The 19,817-nt window shown below is 38.0% G+C and overlaps 1 pseudogene; it reads left to right on the top strand.

Moving 5' to 3' along the window:
• Window positions 1–399: 399 nt before the first annotated feature.
• LOC128578014 (translation machinery-associated protein 7-like) lies at window positions 400–736 on the top strand (annotated as a pseudogene).
• Window positions 737–19,817: the final 19,081 nt, after the last annotated feature.

The raw sequence follows: 19,817 nt of genomic DNA, 5'->3' as shown, positions 1-19,817 counted from the left end.
AGGGAAGAAGAGGGAGGGGGAGGAAAGGGAGGAGACTAGAAGGAAGGAGAGTAAATGGTAGGACCATTTGTATGGTTCATATTGCAAGGGTACATGTCAAATCTATTAAGTATAGAGTATAAATGTCTTAACACAATAATTAAGTAAATGAGTTGAAGGCTATATTAACTAGTTTTATTTAAGCATTCCAAATTGTATATAAAATTAGCACATTGTACCCCATGAAGGCATTAATGTATACTTGACCTATGTGTTTATGACTTAATTTTAAAAAAGAGAAGGAGGAGGGGGAAAGTGAAAGGGGAGGAGGAGGAGGAGGAGGAGGCTTAAGGGAAAAGAAGTGAAAGAAAAAGGAAGAGAAGTTCTGGTGGCTGGGTCTGGGGATGGGGTGGCAGCGCCATGTCCAACCACAAAGGTGGCAAGAAAAAGCCCCTGAAACAGCTAAGAAGCAGGCCAAGGAGCTGGATGAAGAAGATAAGGCTTTCAAACAGAAACAGAAAGAGGAGCAGAAGAAACTCAAGGAACTAAATGCAAAGGCGATGGGGAAGGGCCCCCTCACCATAGGTGGAATTAAGAAATCTGGCAAAAAGTAAGCTGCTCCTTGTGCCTGAGATGAGGATGACCCTTGATTTCTATTTAAACATTTGTATTCCCTGCCATAACATCTTTTGCCACCTATTGCTAAAATGAAGTGTTGCCTTAGAGACTATTGTACATTTAAGAACAAACTTTTGTTAAAAAAAAAATAGCTATACAGTGGCTCATCATCTCTTTAGCTGTTTTTACTTACCCTTTCCTACCTCAGCTGTGAATTAAAGTAAAACCATCCCCAGAAAAAAAAAAAGAAGAAATATGAGTCAGCATGTATAAGTGATCCTCCATTAGATTAACAGCCAATTTCTCATCAGAGATCATAAAGGCCAGGAGGCAGTGAGGTAAAATATTTAAAGTCATGGAAGAAAAAACCCTACTTACTATGAATTCTGTATCAGGAAAACTATCCTTCAAAAAACAGAAAAATTTTCAGTCTGGAATGTAAAGATTAGAAGTTGTCACCCCATTCTACTAACAATTAAAACACTAAACAAACTAAAAACCAATAATTCTTCTTAGATCCACCAAAGAATTGAGGTTATAGGGCAATATACTGCCCCCAAAATTGGAGACAGGGAGATACAGAGAATTATTTTATTGGACAAGGAAGTCTCACACAGAAACCTCTATGCCTGGGAACCAGCATCCATGAATAGAAAAACCTAAACTGTAATTGATGATTTGCTGAAGAATCAATGTGGACAAGTCAGAGTTAAAAATTCCAAGATGGTCCAAGCTAGGGGGACCCCATACTTTTGTTAGTCTTATTTTAAGGATCTTTACCTGGTTCTGGTGAAAATTGGAGAAAAATCCCATGTTCTGGTATGGGAAGGAGAAATTAGCCATTTTGAAATATACTCACAGCATGTTGTTCATAACAAATTCTGCCTAAAGAGAGATAATTTTACCAGAATCTAACCTACCGTGGCTCAATAAGAACTTAACTGGCTTGGGGTGAGAAAAATACCCAATACTCTATGCCTCTGGCCTTTCGTACAGATAGTAAAAAACTAATAAACCTAATCATATATCTATAGGATTATTACCCTCTCTCACCTTACCACCACATCAATAAAGGTCTTCTCTATTTACCCCAGTTCCTTTTACACAGTACAGCATGTCCAGATTCTAATAAAAAATTACGAATCATACAAAAAGGCAAATAAAACCCATAATTTGAAGAGACAGAGCAAGCATCAGAACCAGAGTCATACATGGTATATAATTTAAAATAACTATGAGTAATATGCTAAGGGCTTAGATGGAAAAAGTAAACATGTAAAAACAGGTGAGTAATATAAGCAAAGAAATGAAAAAATCTAAGAATATATAAACAATAAATGCTAGAAACAAAAAAATACTATTGTATAAATGATCGGCTTAGTAGTAGACTGGACATGGCTGAGAAAAGTCAGTGAACTTAAGGACGTGTCAATTGAAATTTTCCAAACTAAAAAACAAAGAGAAAAAAATGCTGGGGAAAAACTGGCACAGAACAGAATATCCAAGAACTATGGGGCAACCATAAAGGGTGTATATATACACATTGGAAATACCAAAAGGAGAAGAAAGAGAGAAAGAAGTAGTGAGCAATATCTGAAGTAATAGTGACTAACAATTTCCTCAGATTAATGTAAGACACCAAAACATAGAGCCAGGAAGCTCAGAGAATGCCATGTCAGAATAATGACAAAAACTACACCTAGGCATATAACATTTAAACTGCAGCAAATCTAAGATAGAAAAAATATTTTTGAAAAACTCCTTATCTATAGAGGAGCAGAGATGAGAATTATATCAGATGTCTCTTCACAAATCAAGCAAGCAAGAAGAAAGTTGGTGAAATATTTAAAGGATTGGGAGAAAAATCTCACCAACCTCAAATTCTGTACCCAGTGAAATTATCCTTTAAAATAGAAAGAGAAATAAAACTTTCTCAGACATACAAAAATTGAAGAAATTTGTTGCCTGTAAGCCTTCCTTTGAAAAAATGTAGATGAAGTTCTTTAGAAAGAAAGAAAATGATCAATGTCAGAAACTTGTATCTACATAAATATAGGGAAAGTGTTAGAGAAGAAACAAGTGATGCTAAAATAAAAACCTTTGTGTTTTATATTCTTCATTGATCTAACATAAAACTTTATTCAAAACATTATTAATTATAGTAAAAATACATTCAGTATTCAGACATTATGCATAAGTGAAATGAATGACAGAAATGGTGCAAGGGATGAAAGGGAGGAATTAGGAATTTTTTTTGAGACAGGGTCTCACTCTGACACCCTGGGTAGAATGCCATGATGTCATTATAAGGTCACAGCAACCTCAAACTCTTGGGCTTCAGAAATCTTCTTGTCTCAGCCTCCCAAGTAGCTGTGCCCACCACAACACTCAACTAATTTTTCTATTTTTAGCAGAGATTTGGTCTTGCTCTTGCTCAGGCTGGTCTCAAACTCTTGAGCTCAAACAATCTGCCCACCTCCACCTCCCACAGTGCTAGGATTACAGGCATGAGCCACTACACCCATCCTTAGGAATCCTGTTTATAAGGTATTTGCACTACCCATAAAGTAGTATAGTATTATTTGAACAAAAACTTGGATTCTTGGATAAGTTGTAAGTGTATATTGCAAATTCTAGGACAACCATTAAAAATGTAAAAAAAAAAACATATAATTGATATACTAAGAAAGGAGAAAACATGGAATCATATAAAATGCTCAACTGAAACTATCAAAGGCAGAAAAAGAGAGGAATACAAAATCAGACACAAAGAACAAGGATAACAAACACAAAACAGTAACAAATATCATAGATATTGGTCCAACTATAACAATAATCACTTTAATCATCATAGTAGCCAGGTATCATAGTTTATACATATAGTCCCAGCTACTTGGGAGGCTGAGCCAAGAGGATCACTTGAACCCAGGAGTTTTAGGCTATAGTACACTATGCTGAGTCAGTGTTTGCACTAACTTTGGCATCAATATGGTTACCTCCTAGGAGTAGGAGAGTCACCAGTTTGCCTAAGGGGAAGCGAAATTGAAATGGCTGAGGTCAGAACTGGAGCAGGTCCAAACTCTTGTGCTGATTAGTAGTAAAACTGTGCCTGTGATTAGCCACTGTACTCCAGTCTGGAAAAAATAGTAGGACCACATCTCTACACAAAATTTATTTTAATCATCATAACATCATAACAATGGTCTAAACATACCAATTAAAAGACAGATTGCCAGAGTGAATTCTTAAAAAAGAACCAACTATATGTTGTCTATAAGAAATTCAATTTAAATATAAAGACAGATAAATCCAAAGTAAAATAACTGAGAAAGACATACCATGCTGAAACTGATAAAAATAAATCTGGATTAGCTATACATTAACTTCAGACACAGCAAATGTCAAAGCAAGGGACCTTACCAGGGATAAGAAGAGGCATTACATAATGATAATAAAGGGATGAGTTCTCCAAATACATATAGCAGTCTTTAATGGGAATACACTTAACAACAGAAAATCAAAATAGGTGAAGCAAGGAGAAATGGATGGATCTACTACTATACTTACAGACTTTAATGTCCTTCTATCAGTAACAGACAGATACAGCAGGCCCAAAATCAGTAAGTACAAACTTGAATGAAAGCACCATCAATCAAATGAATCCAGTTGACACCTATAGATTACTTCATCCAACAACAGCAGAATACACATTCTTCTCAAATTCATGTGGGACATTCACCAAGACAGACCATATTCTTGGCAATAAAACACACTTAACAAATTTAAAATGCAATGCCTGCTCCAATACCATTGTATGTAGTATTAAATAAGAAATCAATAACAAGAAGATGGATAAAAAATCCTCTAAATACTTGCAGAGTAAACAACAAAATTGTAAATTACACATCGATTAAAGAAGTCTCAAAGATAAATTTTAAAAATATTTTGAAATGAAGGAAAATGAAGAAGATGGTCAACTAAAGACAGCTTTCACCAGAAATTCCAGTTTAGAAGGAGAAAAAGTAAACTGAGGCAAATTTGGAGCAGTTGGAGTTGAGGGATCAAACATGAGGAGACAAAATCAAGGGGTTCAGCATCCCTGCAGAATGAAAATGTGAAATAGCAAGGGAGAGAACAGAGAATAGCTACAAAGTGAAGGAACTGAAGCAAGACAACCCCTCAGAGAATCTGATGCTGCAGCCCGGTATTGAACAAAGGGGTGAGGGGGCCCCTCCCCACTTTTGGGGGCTTTCCATGGACTCTTCCTGCAGAGTAGCAAACACAGGATTTCTCATCCCATGAGAGATAGCCACAAAACTCCAATTTTCCTGCCCCTTGGATTTTCTAACCCCTGGGTCTCCATCCCACCTAACAGACAAGTGAACAAACTTTGTCTCTACCACCTTGTGTCCACAGCCCACCTCCACTTTTGGACACTTGACAGACTGCCCCACGCAGATGTCAGCCTCTCAGTGCTCAGCAATTGGAGTGCTAGCCTAGCTGGCCCAGGTAGTCTAGATGGCCTGCCCCACCCCTAGGCACCAGAAAGGTTAACGAATTCCAACTGGACCCACTGGAGAACCAAGGATAATAGAGGCCATTTTTTCCCTCACCACAATCAGGCAAATCATTAACTGGTCACAGGTTAAGGGAGGCAGGTCCTGCCCTCCTACTGTGTCCTAGGGGATCTCTAAGTCTCCCATACGTCATGTATTCTAGTGAACTGAGTATGCTCCACCCCCCTACAAGGAGAATAAATTGTAGCTTGGCTGCACTGACTTTTATAAATTGGAGTCCTTCCTGTGTGTTCCTTCTGCTAAGAGAGACCTTTTCCCTGCCCTCTGGAATGGCTCTGTCCAGCATCTGTACCTGGTGGGCCACTGGGGTGGTTCAGCCTGGCTCCCCCCAGCCAACTTAAAGGAGGCTTAGACTCAGGCAAACCTGCCCTAGGAAAGTCCAGGAATCCGATGGCAGGCCATGGTTCTCCTCTCCCAGACACCAGTGAACATCGCAGTTTATCCAGTTAGGTGCAGCTAGGACTCCACTGAAAACCTCAGACACTTAGAATTTATTTGCATGAGTGGTGTTCTTACTGTGGCAGGGCAGAATATTGCGGGAGAGCAATTTGCTGTCCTGAAGCTTCTTCATCCCCAATTGTTGGGGGAGAGTGGAGCTTCCATGATTCACTCTTTTATAGCAGGGACTTTGGAAAATTCCTAAGCTCCTTTAAACTGAGCTGAGGACAGGGTGATACTAAAAGCAGATTGTCAGCTGAGAGTTATCCCCATATAGGAACACCTGGTGGTCTGCCCAAAGTGCTACCCTACCAAACATGGAGAGAGCAAGACAACCCCTCAGAGAATCTCATGCTGCAGCCCTGAAAGGGAGCTTCAGAAAGCTGTATGTGGGAAGAGCCACAGATATAAACTCTAACTCGTTTCAACAGTCAGAAGTTAAGAGATGTTTAGACCCATATCCTGGGACCTCCAGAACTGATTTCAGCCCACAACCTTTAGTTTTCATTATCAAACAGGTCTTTAGGGTGCTGTCTAAAGGTCCCAAATTAGATTATCTCTCAATAAATATTTAGGGACAGCCTAACATTTCAGTTAAAAAAATTATAATTAATGCAAAAAATAAGCTGAAAATATACATGGCACAAACCAGCAGAATTCTGGCAACATGAAAAATGAGAGCAGATCAACTCCCTGAAAAGATTACAAGGGAGATACAGTAGAAAATACCACCCATAGAGAAATTGTTGAAATGTCAGAAATAGAATTCAGAATATGGATGGCAAATAAAATGGATAGAATTGGGAAGATAGAAAAAGAAAACCAAAAGTTATCCAAAAATTGTGTCAAGAAATGAGTAAAATTAAAGATAAAATAGGCAAGGATCTAGGCATAATTAAGGAAAGATATAGAAGTGCTTAAGTAATTTAAAGAGGCATTTGAGGAGCTTCAAAACACAGTATACAGTATAGAGCTTCAGTAACAGAGTAGAACATGGGAAAGAAGGAATTCCAAACATAGAAGACTAGAATTTTGAACTAACTCAATCATTTAAAGAAGCAGAGAAAAAAAAGAAAAAAGAAAAGAAAACAAAGAGAACAAAGCCAGAATATTCCCTAAGAGAGTTTATGGGATTACTCCAAAATTTTGAACATCCAAATTCTAGGAATTTCTGAAGGAGAAGAGGATGACTCTAAAAGCAATGAAGCTCTATGTCACGACACCATGGTGGATAATTTCCCAACCATTGTGAGAGACAGCAAAATTCAGATAGTAGATAATTTCAGAAGCCCAGCATGACTCAATTCAAAGCAATTTTCTAGACACATTCTAATTAACTTTGCTAATGTCAATGCAAAAGAGAAAATATTTCAAGAAGCAAAGCATAAAAAAATCTTACCTATAAGGAGAAAATATATCAGGATGACCACAGACCTTTCATCTGGAACTTTTCTAACTAGAGAGTATCTCATCAGATTTTCACCTTCTAAAACAAAACAATTTTCAGCCCAAGATCCTGTATCCTGCTAAACTCAGTTTCATTTGTGATGGAGAAATCAAATATTTTACTGACATGCAAATGTTTATACTGACCAGCATGAAGGCCATCACAAAGTAAACACAGCCTCAAATTAAAGAACACGGTACAGCTTCCACCATAGGGCAGGGGATAAAACTAAGCACTGAATCTGCACAAAACAAGACAAACAAAAACTGCACTCTACCTATTGATTCTCTCAATAAACATGAATGGCTTGAATTTCCCACTAAACTGGCACAGGCTGTCTGACTGGATACAAAAGCTCAAACTCAATATATGATATCTCCAAGAAACACACCTAACTTCTAAGGATAAAACAAGATTCAGGGTGAAGGGAAAACAACATTCCAGGCAAATGGAAATCAGAAAAAAAGCAGGGGTTGCAATCTTATTTGCAGATACAATTGGATTTAAGCCAATAAAAATACTGAAATACAAGGACAGATGCTACATACTGGTCAAGGGAAGCATACAACATGAAGATATTTCAATTGTTAACATTTATCCACCCAACTTAAAGAGTTCTAGATACATAAAATGAACCTGAATGATCGGACCAACATGATATCTTCCATATCCTAAACAGTTGGAGATTTCAACACTCCTCTGACAGTGTGAACAGATCTTGCAGGGATAAAATAACAAAGAAGCAATGGACTTAAACAGGACATAAGAACAAGTGGACTTAACATACATATACAGAACATTTCATCCTAATAAAACTGAGTAAACATTCTTCTCATCAACCCATGGGTCATCCTCCAAAGATGATCATATCTTAGATCACAAACTTAACCTCAACAAATTTAAAAGAATAGAAATTATTCCTTGTATCTTCTCAGACCATCATGGAATAAAAGTTGAATTCAATACCAACAGAAATCTTCAAAGCCATATCAAATCATGGAAACTAAATAACCTGATGCTGAATGACAGTTGGGCTAAGAATGAGATTAAGAAAGAAATTATTAGGTTTCTAGAACAAAACGATAATGAAACCACAAGGTATCAAGACCTGTGGGATACTGCAAAGGTAGCTCTAAGAGGAAAATTTTTAGCGTTGTATGCCTTAATCCAAAAAACTTAAAAAGAGTAAGTCAAGAGCAAAATGGACCATTTCAAGTAATTGGAAAAGGATAAACAATCCAACACCAAACATAGCGGAAGAAAAGAAATGAACTCAGATCAGAATTAAATGAAATTGAGAACATGAGAATCATTTTGAAGATAAGTAAAACAAAAAGGTGATTCCTTGAAAAGATTTATAAAATTAATAAACCTGTGGCTGGACTAACCAGAAACAGAAAAGTAAGATCTCCAATAACTTCAATCAGAAATGAAAAAGGGAAATAACAACAGATACTACTGATAAATAAAATATCCTCAACGATTACTACAAAAAACTCTATGCCCAGAACTTTGAAAATGTAGAGAAAATATACCAATACCTGGAAACACACCACCTTCCTGAACTCAACCAGAAATTATTACAAATTTTGAATAGAACTATACCAAGTACTGAAATCGCATCTACAATACAAAATCTTCCAAAAAGAAAAAAGGAAACCCGTGGACCAGATGGTTTCACACCAGAATTATACTATGCATTCAAAGAGGAATTAGTACTTATATTGCATAACCTATTCTAAAACATAAGGAAGTGAGTTCTTCCTAATATGTTCTATGAAGCAAATATTACCCTAGTTGAAAAACCAGGAAAGGACTAAACAAAAATGGAAAACTATAGGACAACATCATTAATGAATACTGATGCAAAAATATTCAATAAGATCCTAGTGAATAGGATACAGCTAGATACTAAGAAAATTGTACATCATGGTCGAATGGTTTTATTCCAGGGATGCCAGGTTGGTTCAATACATGCCAATCCACAAATGTAATTCACCACATAACTAATATCAAAGACAAAGACCATATGATTCTCTCAATTGATGCATAAAAGGCATTTGACAAAATACAGCATCCTATTCTGATAAGAACACTAATGAAAATAGGCATGGGGGGAATGTTTCTTAAACTGATAGAAGCCATTTACAATAAAGCCACAGCCAATATCATATTGAATAGAATAAAGCTGAAAGCATTTCCACTTAAATTGGAATCACACAAGGATGCCCACTATTGCCACTGCTATTCAACATAGGACTGGAAGTCCTAGCCAATCTAATCAGGAAAGAGAAGGAGAACAAGGATATTTAAATGGGGATAAAGGGAGTCAAACTCTTGCTCTTTGTAAATGACATGGTCTTATACATAGAAAACCCCAAGGTCTAAACCACAAGGCTTGTGGAATTGATCAAGACATAAAGTAATGTCTTGGGATTAAAAATCAATGTCCACAAGTCAGTAGCCTTCATATATGCCAATAATAGTTAAGATGATAATCAAATTAATGATATTATATCCTTCACAGTAGCTCTAAAAAAAATAAAATACCAAAAACATATCTAACACAGGAAGTGAATGATCTCTATAAAGAGAATTATGAAAGCCTGGGAAAGTAAATAGTAGAAGACATTAACAAATGGAAAAACGTACTGTGCTTATAGCTGGGAATAATCAACATTGTTAAAATCTCCATACTACCCAAAGAAATTTAATGCAATCCCCATCAATCATCAGGGTCATACTTTGAAGAACTTTAAAAACTAGTACTTCATTCCACATACAAGCAGAAAACAACCCAGAATGACCAATACAATTCTCATAAATAAAAAAAAAATATGAAGGCATCATGTTACCAGCTTATTGGTTACACTAAAAGTCCATAGTGATCAAAACAGCATGGTACTGCCACAAAAACTAGAAATATAGATCTATGGAATAAAATAATGAACCCAACCACATATCACCATATGATCTTTGACAAATCAAACAAATGCACACACAGGGGAAAAGAATCCGTATGTAGTATGTGGTGCTGGGAGAACTGGTTAGCACATGCAGAAGACTGAAATTGGACCCACACTTCTCAACATTAATAACAATCAACTCTTTCTGAATAAAAGATTTAAATTTAAGACATGAAACAGGGCGGTGCCTGTGGCTCAGTCGGTAAGGTGCCGGCCCCATATACCGAGGGTGGCGGGTTCAAACCCGGCCCCGGCCAAACTGCAACCAAAAAATAGCCGGGCGTTGTGGCGGGCGCCTGTAGTCCCAGCTACTCGGGAGGCTGAGGCAAGAGAATCACTTAAGCCCAGGAGTTGGAGGTTGCTGTGAGCTGTGTGAAGCCATGGCACTCTACCGAGGGCCATAAAGTGAGACTCTGTCTCTACAAAAAAAAAAAAAAAAAAAAAAAGACATGAAACAAAAATTTTAGAAAAAAAGTGTGGGGCCCCTTCCTGCTTGTAATTGACAAACGATGCAATCTTGGTCAAACCATTCATGTCCCAGCACCTTTAAGACTTCATTTATCAAACAAGAGATAATGATATATACATTCTAACCATGTTATAAATATTAAATATAGGCTTGAGGAGACAAGATGGCCAACTGAAGCCAGCTTTCCACTGAGGCTCCCGTCCTAAAGGAGAGTTAAGGGATGAAAATTTAGCAAGTAACCTGATGGATTTGAGCAGCACAAAGAGAGAAAGTTGAAGAATGCACATCAACCCAGCTGAGGAGAGCTGCGACCACAAGGATGCAAACAAAAGGTACAAAACCCATCAGCAAACAGACGGACGGGAGTCCCCCCTCCCCCATCCGATTGGCTTAAGAGCCCCACAAACAAACGGGCAGAAATCAAAGGCCCTCCCACTACACTCCATGGGAGAGACCTACTGAAATCTGGACCTATCTCCCCTACTAGGGTGCCAAGGCGTTCTCCTGCCAGGCATAAAATTGTATAAATCTGTAAATAGCCTTTTCCCACAACTCTGAACTCCCAGGCCTCCTTGGGCAGCAATATAAACAGGCATAAAACTGAGTGGAACTGTGCGAGCTCACTGCCGGTGGCTCTGGGCTCACAGCGCTCCCCCCACCCTGCCCACACTCTGAGATCTGGAGGCCGGAATGGCAGCGGTGTGCCGGGCATAAAACTGAGTGGAACTGAGTGTGCTCGCTACCGGTGGCTCTGGACTCCCAGCACTCCACCCACTTGCACTCACTCTGAGCTCTGGAGGCCTAAGCAATGGCAGTGAGGCTGGGCATAAAACTGAGTGAAACTGTGTGCGCTCACTGCTGGCGGCTCTGGGCTCCCAGCACTCCCCTCTGCCCTCACTCTGAGATCTGGAGGCCTGTCCCCCGGGAGTCCAGATTCTTGGGGGACTTATTGGGGCGTGGACAGTGCCCAATCTGCGGCTGGTCAGTGCTGACTCTGGGGAGCGGGAGTGAGGTTGGGAGAGACCCACACCAGAGCGGTAGTTCCCTGACGTGGCAGAAGCCACACCCACCGTCTCCCTGGGTAACCAGAGGAGGCCAACCATGAGTAAAGGATTTGCCCAAAGCGACTCACGGACCCGGGAAGCTTCCAAGGTGGGGCCGACTCAGAGAGCTGAGACTTCGACCCAGAGTAAGTGCTTCACTGGGGTCAAACAGAAACCAGCTGAAAATAAGACAGAACCACTTAGCCCAACCAACCACACAGGGCCCCAGTCTCTCAGGCCACAATGCTGTATGGGCCCTTAACAGAGCCCCAGGGAAAACTCAAAGGGAGTAAAACAACCATGGGGAGGAATCAGCGGAAAAACTCTGGTAACATGAATAACCAAAATAGATCAACCCCCCCCAAAGGGAAGATACGGTGGATGTAATTGAAGATCCCATTCATAAACAACTAACTGACATGTCAGAAATCGAATTCAGAATTTGGATTGCAGAGGAGATTAATAAAATGGAATTAGGAATCCGAGGAAAAATTCAAAAGTTGTCTCAAGAATTTAACAATTTAAAGAAAAAACCACCAAAGACTTAGACACACTGAAGCAAGAATTTTCAGCCCTCAAAGATATGAAAAATACAGTAGAATCCCTCAGCAACAGAATGGAGCAAGCAGAAGAAAGGATTTCTGACATTGTAGATAAAGCCTTTGAACGCTTTCAAATTCTCAAAGAGGAAGAGAAATGGAGAGCAAAACAGATCATTCTCTCAGAGACCTCTGTGATAACTCGAAGAAGGCAAATATCTGACTCATAGGAATTCCTGAAACTGATGAAGTGGCCTCAATGGGCACAGAGGCCCTTCTGCATGAAATTATGAAAGAGAATTTTCCAGACATACCTAGAGAAATTGAAATTCAGACAGCAGACAGCTTTAGAACCCCAGCATGACTCAACCCCAGTAAGACATCCCCCAGGCATATCATAATTAACTTCACTGAAGTTAATATGAAGGAGAAAATTCTCAAAGTGGCCAGGCGAAAGAAAACTATTACCTTCAAAGGGAAGAACATTAGAATGACTGCAGATCTCTGTGCTGAAACAATTCAAGCCAGAAGAGGGGGATCACCGACTTTTAATCTCCTAAAGCAAAATAACTTTCAACCCCGGATCTTGTATCCAGCTAAACTGAGTTTCATTTATGATGGAGAAATTAAATATTTTAATGACATTCATATGTTGAAGAAATTTGCCATAACCAAACCAGCTCTTCAGGATATTCTCAGACCCATCCTCCATAATGACCAATGCAATCCTATACCACAAAAGTAAACTCACTCAGAAACATCGGATCAAACTCCAATTTCCACACTGGCAAAAGGATTAAAAATGTCCACTGGACTTTTGAAAAACTCGATACCCAAAATTTCACCAGACTTATCAATATTCTCCATTAATGTGAATGCCTTAAATTGTCCTCTAAAGAGGTATAGGTTAGCTGACTGGATACAAAAACTCAGGCCAGATATTTGTTGCATACAAGAGTCACATCTTAACTTAAAAGACAAATACAGAATCAGGGTGAAAGGATGGTGATCCAAATTCCAGGCAAATGGTAATCAGAAAAAAAGCAGGTGTTGCAATTTTATTTGCAGATACAATAGGCTTTAAAGCAACAAAAATAAGGAAGGACAAGAATGCTCACTTCATATTAGATAAGGGTAATACTTAATATGATGAGATTTCAATTATTAATATCTATGAAACCAACCAGAATGCACCTAAATTTATAAAAGAAACTCTAACAGACATGAGCAACTTGATTTCCTCCAGCTCCATAATAGTCAGAGATTTCAACACTGCTTCGGCAGTGTTGGATTGATCCTCCAACAGGAAGCTGAGTAAGGAAATTTTAGATTTAAACCTAACCATTGAACATTTGGATTTAGAAGACATCTACAGAACATTTCATCCCAAAAAAAACTGAATACACATACTTCTCAGCAGCCCACGGAACTTACTCCAATATCGATCACATTTTAGATCACAAGTCTAACCTCAGTAAATTTAAAGGAGTGGAAATTATTCCATGCATCTTCTCGGACCACCATGGAATAAGACTCAAGCTGGGTAACAACATGAATCCGCATACTCATACAAAAACATGGAAGTTAAATAACCTTATGCTGAATGATAACTGGGTCAGAGAGGAGATTAAGAAAGAAATTGCCTATTTTTTGAAACAAAACAACAATGAAGACATGACCTATCAAAACTTCCGGGGCACCACAAAGGCAGTTCCAAGAGGGAAATTTATAACACTGTAAGCCTTCCCCAAGAGAAGGGAAAAAGAGTAAGTTAACATCTTAATGGGACATCTCAAGTAACTGGAAAAGGAAGAACATTTCAACCCCAAACCCAGTAGAAGAAAAGAAATAACCAAAATTAGAGCAGAATCAAATGAAATTGAAAAAAAAAAAAAGAATAATACAACAGATCAATAAATCAAAAAGCTGGTTTTTTGAAAAGGTCAAAAAAATAGATAAACCTTTGGTCAACCTAATCAGGAAAAAAAGAGTGAAATCTCCAATCTCATCGATCAGAAACGATAAAGACGAAATAACAACAGACTCCTCAGAAATTAAAAAAATCCTTGATGAATATGACAAGAAACTCTATTCTCAGAAATATGAAAATCTGAAGAAAGTTGACCAATACTTGGAAGCACGGCACCTTCCAAGACTTAACCAGAATAAAGTGGAAATATTGAACAGGCCAATTCAAGTTCTGAAATAGGATCAACCATACAAAACCTCCCTAAAAAGAAAAGCCCAGGACCAGATGGTTTCACGTCAGAATTCTACCAAACCTTTAAATAGGAACTAGTACCTATACTACTCAACCTGTTCCAAAAGGTAGATAAAGAAGGAAGACTACCCAACACATTCTATGAAGCAAACATCACCCTGATCCCCAAACCAGGAAAAGACCCAACAAGAAAAGAAAATTATAGACCAATATCACTAATGAATATAGATGCAAAAATATATTTAACAAGATCCTAACAAACAGAATCCAGCAACACATCAAACAAATTATACATCATGACCAAGTCGGTTTTATCCCAGGATCTCAAGGCTGGTTCAATATACGAAAATCTATAAATGTAATTCAGCACATAAACAAATTAAAAAACAAAGACCATATGATTCTCTTAATCGATGCAGAAAAAGCTTTTGATGATATCCAGCTTCCCTTCATGATCAGAACTCTTAACAAAATTGGTATAGATGGGTCATTTCTTAAACTGATAGAGGCCATCTACAGCAAACCCACAGCCAATATCGTATTGAATGGAGTTAAATTGAAATCATTTCCACTCAGATCAGGAACCAGACAAGGCTGCCCATTGTCCCCACTACTTTTCAAAATTGTCATGGAAGTTTTAGCCACCGCAGTCAGGGAAGAAAAGGCGATCAAGGGTATCCATATAGTGTCAGAAGAGATCAAACTTTTGCTCTTCGCAGATGATATCATTGTATATCTGGAAAACACTAGGGACTCTACTACAAAACTCTTAGAAGTGATCAAGAAATACAGCAGCATCTCAGGTTACAAAACCTACACTAATAAATCAGTAGCCTTTATATATAACAATAATAGTCAAGTTGAAAAAAACAGTTAAGGACTCTATCCCATTCACAATTGTACCAAAGAAGATGAAATATTTGGGAATTTATCTACAAAAGGACGTGAAAGATCTCTATAAAGAGAACTAGGAAACTCTAAGAAAAGAAATAGCTGAAAATGTTAACAAATGGAAAAACATACCATGCTCATGGCTGGGAAGAATCAGCATTGTTAAAATGTCCATACTACCCAAAGAAATATATAATTTCACCTCAATCCCTATTAAAGCTCCATTGTCATACTTTAAAGAACTTGAAAAAAACAATACTTTGTTTTATATGGAATCAGAAGTAGCCCCAAATACCCATGACATTACTCAAAAATAAAAACAAAGCAGGAGGAATCATGCTACCAGACCTCAGACTATACTACAAATCGATAGTGATCGTAACAGCATGGTATTCACACAAAAGCAGAGAAGTAGATGTCTGGAACAGAACAGAGAACCAAGAGATGAATCCAGCTACTTACTGTTATTTAATCTTTGACAAGCCAATTAAAAATATTCAGTGGGGAAAAGATTCCCTATATAACAAATGGTGCTGGGTGAACTGGCTGGCAACCTGCAGAGGACTGAAACTGGACCCACACCTTTCACCATCAACTAAGATAGACTCTCACTGGATTAAAGATTTAAACTTAAGACATGAAACTATAAAAATACTAGAGGATAGTGCAGGAAAAACCCTTGAAGAAATCGGTCTGGGCGAGTATTTTATGAGGAGGACCCCCCAGGTAATTGAAGCAGCTTCAAAAATACACTACTTTGACTTCATCAAACTAAAAAGCTTCTGCACAGCCAAGAACACAGTAAGTAAAGCAAGCAAACAGCCCTCAGAATGGGAGAAGATATTTGCAGGTTATCTCTCCGACAAAGGTTTAATAACTAGAATCCACAGAGAACTCAAACGCATTAGCAAGAATAGAACAAGGGATCCCATCGCAGGCTGGGCAAGGTATTTGAAGTGAAAATTCTCTGAAGAAGACAGGCGCACGCCCTTCAGACATATGAAAAAATGCTCATCATCTTTAATCATCAGAGAAATGGAAATCAAAACTACTTTGACATATCATCTAACTCCAGTGAGACTAGCGTATATGACAAAATCCCAAGACCAGAAATGTTGGCGTGGATGTGGAGAAAAGGGAACACTTTTGCACTGCTGGTGGGAATGCAAATTAATACATTCCTTTTGGAAAGATGTATGCAGAACACTTAAAGATCTAAAAATAGATCTGCCATTCAATCCTGTAATTCCTCTACTGGGCATATACCCAGAAGACCAAAAATCATATCATAACAAAGATATTTGTACCAGAATGTTTATTGCAGCCCTATTCATAATTGCCAAGTCATGGAAAAAAACCAAGTGCCCATTGATCGACGAATGGTTTAATAAATTGTGGTATATGTACACCATGGAATATTATGCAGCCTTAAAGAAAGATGGAGACTTTACCTCCTTTATGTTTACATGGATGGACCTGGAACATATTTGTCTTAGTAAAGTATCTCAAGAATGGAAGAAAAATTATCCAATGTACTCAGCCCTACTATGAAACTAATTTAGGGCTTTCACATGAATGCTATAACCTAGCTACAACCTAAGTATAGGGGGAAGGTGCAAAGGGAGGGGAGGGAGTGTGGGAGGAGGTGGGTATAGGGAGGGAGATTGGTGAGAATAAACTTGTGGTGCATCTTATAAGGGTATATGTGAAACTTAGTAAATGTGTAATGTAAATGTCTTAGCACAATATCTAAGAAATTCCCGGGAAGGCTATGTTAACCAGTGTGATGAAAATGTGTCAACCGATCTATGAAACTAGTGTATGATGCCCCATGATCATATCAATGTACACAGCTATAATTTAATAAAAAATAAAAATATTATAAAAAAAAGTATCTATAAATGTAATTCAGCACATAAACAAATTAAAACACAAAGACCATGTGATTCTCTCAATCGATGCAGAAAAAGCTTTTGATAACATCCAACATCTTTTCATGATCAGAAAACTTAGGAAAATTGGTATAGAAGGGACATTTCTTAAACTGATATTGGCCATCTACAGCAAACTGACAGCCAATATCATATTGAATGGAGTTAAATTGAAATCATTTCCACTCAGATCAGGAGCCAGTCAAGGCTGCCCATTGTCTCCATTGCTTTTTAACATTGTAATGGAAGTTTTAGCCACTGCAATTAGGGAAGAAAAGGCGATCAAGGGTATCCATATAGGGTCAGAAGAGATCAAACTTTTGCTCTTCGCAGATGATATGATTGTATATCTGGAAAACACTAGGGACTCTACTACAAAACTCTTAGAAGTGATCAAGGAATACAGCAGCATCTCTGGTTACAAAATTAACATTCATAAATCGGTAGCCTTTATATATACCAACAATAGTCAAGTTGAAAAAACAATTAGGGACTCTATCCCATTCACAGTAGTGCCAAAGAAGATGAAATATTTGGTAGTTTATCTAACAAAGGATGTGAAAGATCTTCATAAAGACAACTATGAAACTCTAAGAAAAGAGATAGCTGAGAATGTTAACAAATGGAAAAACATACCAAGCTCATGGCTGGGAAGAATCAACATTGTTAAAATGTCCATACTATCCAAAGCAATATATAATTTCAACGCAATCCCCATTAAAGCTCCACTGTCATACTTTAAATATCTTGAAAAAACAATACTTCTTTTTATATGGAATCAGAAAAAAACTCGAATAGCTAAGGCATTACTCAAAAATAAGAAAAAAGTAGGAGGAATCACGCTACCAGACCTCAGACTATACTACAAAACGATAGTGATCAAAGCAGCATGGTACTGGCATAAAAACAGAAAAGTAGATGTCTGGAACAGAATAGAAAACCAAGAGATGAATCTAGCTACTTACTGTTATTTAATCTTTGACAAGCCAATTAAAAACATTCAATGGGGAAACGATTCCCTATTTAACAAATGGTGCTGGGTGAACTTGCTGGCAACCTGTAGAAGACTGAAACTGGACCCACACCTTTGACCATTAACCAAGATAGACTCTCACTGGATTAATGATTTCAACTTCAGACATAAAACTATAAAAATCCTAGAAGAGAGTGCAGGGAAAACCCTTGAAGAAATCGGGTTCGGTGAGTTTTTTATGAGGAAGACCCCCCGGGCAATTGAAGCTGCTTCAAAAATACACTATTGGGACTTGATCAAACTAAAAAGCTTCTGCACAGCTAAGAACACAGTAAGTAAAGCAAGCAAACAGCCCTCAGAATGGGAGAAGATATTTGCAGGTTATCTCTCCGACAAAGGTTTAATAACTAGAATCCACAGAGAACTCAAATGTATTAGCAAAAAAAAAAAAAAAAACAAGGGATCCCATTGCAGGCTGGGCAAGGGATTTGAAGAAAAACTTCTCTGAAGAAGACAGGTGAGCGGCCTTTAGACATATGAAAAAATGCTCATCATCTTTAATCATCAGAAAAATGCAAATCAAAACTACTTTGAGATATCATCTAACTCCAGTGAGACTAGCCTATGTCACAAAATCCCAAGACCAGAGATGTTGGTGTGGATGTGGACATAAGGTAACTCTTTTGTACTGCTGGTGGGAGTGCAAATTAATACATTCCTTTTGGAAAGAGATATGGAGAACACTTAGAGATCTAAAAATAGACCTGTCATTCAATCCTGTAATTCCTCTCCTGGGCATATACCCAGAAGACCAAAAATCAAATCATAACAATGATATTTGTACCAGAATGTTTATTGCAGCCCTATTCATAATTGCTAAGTCATGGAAAAAGCCCAAATGCCCATCGATCCACGAATGGATTAATTAATTGTGGTATATGTACACTGTGGAATACTATGCTGCCTTAAAAAAGATGGAGATTTTGCCTCTTTCATGTTGACATGGATGGAGCTGGAACATGTTCTTCTTAGTAAAATGTCTCAAGAATGGAAGAAAAAGTACCCAATGTACTCACCCCTACTATGAAACTAATTTAGGACCTTCACATGCAAGCTATAACGCAGTTACAACCTAAGAATAGGTGGAAGGGGGAAAGAGTAGGGAGGTAGGGGAGGTGGGTAGAGGGAGTGGGATTGATATGATTACACCTGCGGTGCATCTTACAAGGGTATATGTGAAACTTAGTAAATGTGGATTGTAAATGTCTTAGCAAAATAAATAAGAAAATGCCAGGAAGTCTATGTTAACCAGTGTGATGAAAATGTGTCAAACCGCCTATGAACCAAGCATATGGTGCCCCATGATCATATTAATGTACACAGCTATGATTTAATAAAAAAAAAAGTGTGGGAAAAATTCTTGACAAAACTGACCTGGGAAAAGATTTTATGAAGACCCCTTTGGCAATTGCATCATCACCGAATATAAATAAGTGGGACATGATCAACCTAAAATGTTTCTGCACAGCTAAGGGTACCACAACTAAAGCAAACAGCCTTCAGAATGGAAGAGGATATTTGCACAGTACAAATCTGAGAAAAGGCTAATAACTAGAAAGTATAGAGAACTGAAGTTAGTCAACAAGAAAAGAACAAATGACCCCATTAATAAATGGGCAAGAGACTTCACCAAAAACTTCTCTGAAGGTGACAGATGAATGACCA

Source organism: Nycticebus coucang, chromosome X (assembly GCF_027406575.1).
Source record: "Nycticebus coucang isolate mNycCou1 chromosome X, mNycCou1.pri, whole genome shotgun sequence".
In the NCBI taxonomy this organism is placed as follows: Eukaryota; Metazoa; Chordata; class Mammalia; order Primates; family Lorisidae; genus Nycticebus; species Nycticebus coucang.
Note: the sequence above shows the minus strand (reverse complement) of the source record. Positions and strands in the feature narration are given on the sequence as shown.